Here is a 6,310-nt window from a genome sequence, read left to right as displayed (position 1 = left end):
ATAGGGCCCAAAGGCTTCAGAAAACATACAAGACACATACAAAGTCATAGGAAGAGAAGCTTGTAGGTTTTATCTCAGAGTTATTTGCATTATAAAAACCGTTGTGGCAGCTCTAGGACAAGTGCACTTACATTGATCACTTCCATAAAATAAAACGAGAAATTGGAGAAGATTGAAAAAATTGTTAAATGTGTTTTTACATCTATTGTTGCTTTTAATTTGCGGCTATACTTTTAATGAAGCTGACATGTCATGACAGTCAAGAACCCCCCGGGATTCCGGGGTTACGGCAGGCAATCAGCGTTGAGCTGCAAGCGACAGGACCCAGCGAAATACCACTCCAGATGAGATTTCTCATCTCAAGCGACGAGTGAAAAATTGCTCTGTCGCTCTGTCGCTGTTGCTCGGAGCCCGAGCGATTTTTCTCCTGGGCGAATATATGCTCAATCGCCTGTTTGCATTGACTTTGTATGTAAACTCGTCGCTAGCAAAAAAAAAAATAGGTCCGGTGTGAACACACCTTTAGTGGCACCTTTCAACTTGACGCTGTCCAGCGGCACACAGTGAATGGTGACAGGTGCTGTCTGGCTGCATTATGAACTGCTGCCGCCAATCTGTGTATCATACTGCCCTGACAGGTCCTATCCTACTGACTGATATCACAATGCTGCAAAAGGTGCCTTTTTGTCTCTGTGTCTAACGCCAAAATCACTGACAAAGCGGCGGTATTTGACAACATCAGAATAGGTTTGCATGCTTCTTTTCACATGGGGGCAGTGTTAGAAGGTATGAATTCTTACATGTTGGTATTTGCATTATCATTGTATGTGCATTGTCATTTTATTTTACTGCAAACTTCACTTCAAATATTTTAGCTGGAAAGCAAGATTGGTAAATACATATATGTAAATAAGGTTTGATGTTTATGGAAAGATGGTGCTCCATGTAAAGTTACACATATATATTTATATATATTAGGGCTGCACAATGCATCATTTAAACATTGTCATCGCAATGTGCGCATGTGCGATAGTCACGTCGCAGGACGTGCGATGTTTTCTCTTTTTTTTTAGAACATGTCAACTTTTCTTTTGCTTCAGAAAAGCATCTCTGAAGCGACTCCTTGCTCTGCACTCTCTCTCTCTCTCTCTCTGAGCAGTCAGCTCACAGTCAGCCCCTCCCCCTATGCACATGCAGTCCGTCACACAGCACACACCAAGCTGAGCAGAAGAAGCAGAAGATGAGCGATAAACAAGAGGAAGAGACTGCGAAGGACGAATTAAGTGCAACACATACCGCCGCCATACGCTGTGCGTCAAAACGCCCGCCTCCATTATATTATATACACACCGGCACCGTGAGAAAAGCCTTTTATATACGTCTCGGCTGCCGTAGTATCAACTGCGGTTGCAGCTTTCAAAGGGGTATCTGGATGCTTAACGTTATTAAGTTTTTCAAATTTTTAATAAGACGATTTTGATAAGAAACTCACCCGTGAAATCCAAGTTGTTGTTGCCTCAAAGTTTTTCCTCTTCTTCTTCCATTACTAGCAGTTGGCAACCGTTGGCAACTAGTGTAGGTACAGCCACCTAGCGGGCTGGGGTGGGAAATACACTTTAGTGTCGACGGTGCCACTCCGTGCCGCTGCCAATGTGTTCCCTATCGTTTCAGAAGCTGCTTCTCCACCGGAAACCAATTATCTCTAATTGGTAGGGGAGGTCAGAATGACGGAGTTAAGTCTTTAAGACACACCAGCCTGCTCGGCCCCGCCCACAAGATGCGACTATAAAGCATCTGTGGAGGCGTGAACCCAGTGATTGTTTGATCTCCACCTGATCGTCAGTGTGTGTCAGTGTGTTAAGCAAGTTGTGTGCAAGAGTGTGAAAGAAAGCAGACTTGGGTTCCAGAAGTACCTGCATAGTTTGAGGATCTGTCAGCTGGCAGCCCTCGGGACGTCACTTTCTCTCTGTTTCCTCTCTTGCTGTTTCTCGTTGGTGCAGTCCCAGTCTGTACGTATTCCTCACCCTCACGGGAGGTTCTGTACAACAGCTGGTCTATAAGTATTGCTCGGGTCGCCCGAGCTTCCGCTTATAGCGGGCCTGCTCTAGACGCTCCGTGAAAGCCGCGTCCGTAGTATTGTTTGGTTCGCCCAAGCTTCTGCTACTGGCCGGCTGCTGAAGCTCCACGACAGCCGCGTCTATAGTATTGTTTGGTTCGCCCAAGCTTCCGCTATTGACCGGTTGACAAGTGGGGAGGCGTGTCTCTCCTCTCCATCTTGCTCTCACTCTCTCTCTCTCTCTCTCTAGGCCGTCAGTCGTGCGCTGCTGACGCCACGTGGTGCCAAAAAAAATAAAAAAAATAAAAATAAATAAATAAATAAATAAAAATAAATTAAAAAAAAATAAAAAAATAAAAGGGTGTATACACCCCCCCCCACGAAACAGCCTGTAGTATACAGGGTTAGATAAATAAACCAAAGGGCTTTGAAGGAGTGCATGGCCAGTATGGATGCACATAAGTGCGTGGGTTGTGGGGTTGCTATGCCCATGGGGGACGGGCACGACAGGTGCGTGTCATGTCTGGGTCTTGACCATGCTAGGGTGGCCAGAGAGAGTCCCTCTACATGTATGGACTGTTTCATTATGCCTGCATGCACGAGAGAGGCCCGCTTCCATTTCCTTGAAAGGGTGAAGCTATCGGCCCCCACTCCCCTAGGGGGCCCCCAGGCAAAAGTAAATACTATGGCAGTGGCCGTCCAAGAAAGAGGAGAGGGTTCAGGTGGTCATAGAGGGCAGTTCTGTGCTACTCCCCCATTTACCAGCCAGCAGTGTAGGCTGCCCCTCCCCCTTCTCCCACTTTGGGGTGGGAGGAAGATTATAATATCTATGAGGAGGGGGAGGATGATGTTGGTGAGGTGGACGTTGTGGGAGACGTGTCCTCGGAGGAGTCTGATTACTGACATGAACATAATACGGTTGCTCGTACTGCTCAGGATGAAACAGTCAGCCGCTTTGACGATGTGATGGCCAGGGCTATCAAGGTTCTGGGAGTTGCTCTCCTTCAGAAGCCTGATGAGTCATTGTCCCTGTTTGATGATGATGACGTACCCGCCACATCGGCTCATATTCCCCTGCTGCCAGACTTTAAAGCGGTGGTAAAAAAGCAGTTCAAGAAGGCAGGGAAATATTACAAATGGTCATCCAAGAATAGAATGATGACCAACATGCAAGACAAGGAGCAGATTGCTTGTGGGGACCTCCCCCCAGTGGATTAGGCAATTGTTCACATGATCACTCCCTCAGCCCCTGTGTTAGGGCAGGCTAAGTGCTCGAGCAAGAACTGTCGTGCTATGGACAAACTGCTTGGGTGCACACACAAGGCTGTGGCAAATCAAGCCAAGCTCGCTAATACAGTGGCCATTTTGTCCTGTTATGTGCGCCATCTGTCCCATCAGTTAAAGGATAGCACTGGAGGCCCCGACTTGGCAGAAGAGCTCATTGCAGCTTCCACGTTCTTGGCAGTGACGGCCAAAGAGCAGGGTACCGCTGCAGGCAGGTCTCTGTCCTCCCTGTGGGTGGCTAGACGCCACCTGTATCTGTCCCAGTCACAGCTGCCTCAGGCAGATCGTAAGGGGCTGCTGAAGTTGCCTTTGGACCCCTCAGCCATGTTTGGGCCTACTGCAGTCAAGCTGATTAAAAAGGCCCAGGAAAACTGTAAATGTGCACGAGAGTTATCAACAGGGTTCTTGCGTGGCAGGGGTAGGCAGCAGAGTGGGAGGCCTCAGCCGTCGGCGGGCCAGGCATTTTGGGGACAAGGGGATCTCAGGCCCCAGCTGGAGGCGTTTTGTAAGCAGAAGAGCAAGGCCAAGGGCCAGCAGGGACGGGGAAAGGCCAGATGTGGTTTTAAGAAGCCCCAGGGGTCCTCTAAGGGCCCCCCTGCTTTCTGACTACACCGGGTGCCAGGCCAGCCAGGACACCTTGTCAGCCCATCACGAGGCCTGGTTGGCACTGGGGGCGGATCCTTGGGTGGTGTCCACCATGACTCAGGGCTACCGCCTGCAATTTACTCGCAGACCTCCTGTGACAGTGGTGCCCACCTTTACTATAGTGGCGGACCATGAACAGGTGGAAGCCCTGCGGAACGAGCTCACTACTCTCCTAGAGAAAGAGGCCATAAGAGAGGTGGAACCCGGGAACCGTCAAGAAGGATTTTTCTCCCGCTACTTTCTGACTCCAAAGCGGGATGGGGGGATTCGTCCTATTCTGGATCTCAGGGGGCTGAACAAGTTTCTTCGCTCCCTACGATGCAAAATGTTGACCATTCCCAGGGTGAAGCAGGCCATCAATGCAGGGGATTGGTTCGCAACCATCGACCTGCAGGATGCATACTTCCAGATACCAATCTGGGAGAGGCATTGGCGCTTCCTGCGGTTCGGGTTCGAGGGCAGGATTTTCGAATTTTGGGTTCTGCCTTTCGGCATTTCACTGGCTCCCCGGACATTCACCCATTGTATGGATGCAGTCCTGGCCCCCCTAAGGTGTCAGGATCTGAGGATTTTCAATTACCTTGACGACTGGCTGATTTGTGTGGAGTCAGAAGCCTTATGTCAGCAGCATGTGACCATGATCTTGGCCCACATACAGAACCTGGGGTTGCGTCTGAACAACAAGAAGAGCTGTCTTCAGCCTTTCCAGGTGACAACCTTTCTAGGCATGGTTTTGGACTCCAGGAGTTGCACAGTTGTGCTGACTCCAGAAAGACAGCAGTCCCTCAACACCTTCCTCAGTTATTTTCAGCTGCAGTCCCAGGTCGAGTGGGGACTCCGCATGCGGCTACTGGGCTTGATGTCTGTCATGGTGCAGGTAGTTCCTCTTGCCCTACTGCACATGCGACCAGTCCAACGGTGCCTGTTGGGCTTGGGTCTGAGTCCACAGGGACCCCGTCATGCCAAGGTGGTGGTATCCAGGGGCTTCTACAGGGCCCTCAGCTGGTGGAGAACCCCGACCAATACAGGCTCGGGCAGTGTGCTAGGACCAGTGATCTATCGCCAATTGGTATTCACAGACGCATGCCAGGACGGATGGGGTGCGGTTCACGAAGGCTGCGGGATCAACGGTCGCTGGGAAGACAAATGGCGGCCCCAGCATATAAATATCCTGGAACTGAGGGCAGTGTTTTTGGCACTCCGACAGTTCTTGCCAAGGCTGAGAGGTCACCATATGATTGTCAGGACCGACAGCACCAGCTGTGAGCAGCATACATCAACAGGCAGGGTAGGCTTGGCCTCCCCAGTCCTGTGCAAGCTGGCAACTCAACTGTGGCTGTGGGCCCACCCTCACTTTTGCTCTCTCAGGGCTGTTCATGTGCCCAGACCAATGAATACGGCAGCAGACATCATGTCAAGAGGGGGCCCGAACCCGGGGGGAATGGAGGTTCCATCCCCAGGTGGTCGAGCAGATCTGGAGTCGCTTCGGCAGAGCAGAGGTAGACTTTTTCGCCACCAGGGAGTCAACGCGTTGTCGCCTGTTCTTCTCCCTCAGTAACAACTACCCTCCTCTGGGATGGGATGCTATGGCTCACCCTTGGCCTCAGGGTCAGCTGTATGCTTTTCCCCCCTTCACTCTTCTCCAGGCCCTTCTATGGAAGATTCGGGTGGAGGGGGTGAGTCTGATCCTGGTAGCTCCTCTGTGGCCCCACATGCCATGGTTCTCAATGATCCCGCCTCTGCTGGACAAGATACCATGGCAGCTTCCGGTGCGGTGGGACCTTCTGTCTCAGGCGAGCGGGACACTGTTCCACCCTTTACCAGCAGGGCTCAGGTTGATGGCCTGGCCCCTGAGAGGGACAGGCTCCTAGCGTTAGGTTTTCCAGGACCTGTGGTGCAGACTATGCAGGCAGCCCGGGCACTGTCGACAAGAACCGCCTACTCTGATCGCTGGAGAATGTTTGTTAACTGGTGCAGGTCTTGTAATGTGGACCCATCCTCAGTTGGTATGCAATTTATCTTGCAGTTCTTGCAGTCCCTGCTGGAAACAGGCAAGACAGCAGTTACCCTGCGTGGCATGGTGGCAGTGATTAAGGCGGTCCGGATTGGGGTAGGAGCACTGAGTGAGGACTGTGGATTGATTCTTACGACACGTGGGCCTGGGCCATCGGTTCCCCCATGGGACCTGGATTTGGTCCTGAGGGCCCTTCAGCGCCCTCCTTTTGAGCCTCTGGGGACCATAGACCTGAAATGGCTTTCCCTCAAGACAGTGTTCCTGTTAGCCATGGCTTCAGCCAGGAGGATTGGCGAACTTCAGGCACTGTC

General features: G+C 51.3%; 1 pseudogene; it reads left to right on the top strand.

Annotated features, from left to right (window-relative positions):
- The first annotated feature begins 2,546 nt into the window (after positions 1 to 2,546).
- LOC126391651 (uncharacterized) lies at positions 2,547 to 5,856 on the top strand (annotated as a pseudogene).
- The last annotated feature ends 454 nt before the right edge of the window (positions 5,857 to 6,310 follow it).

Source organism: Epinephelus moara, chromosome 6, assembly GCF_006386435.1.
Source record: "Epinephelus moara isolate mb chromosome 6, YSFRI_EMoa_1.0, whole genome shotgun sequence".
NCBI classification, from domain to species: Eukaryota; Metazoa; Chordata; class Actinopteri; order Perciformes; family Serranidae; genus Epinephelus; species Epinephelus moara.
This window is presented reverse-complemented; position numbering and strand designations above follow the sequence as displayed.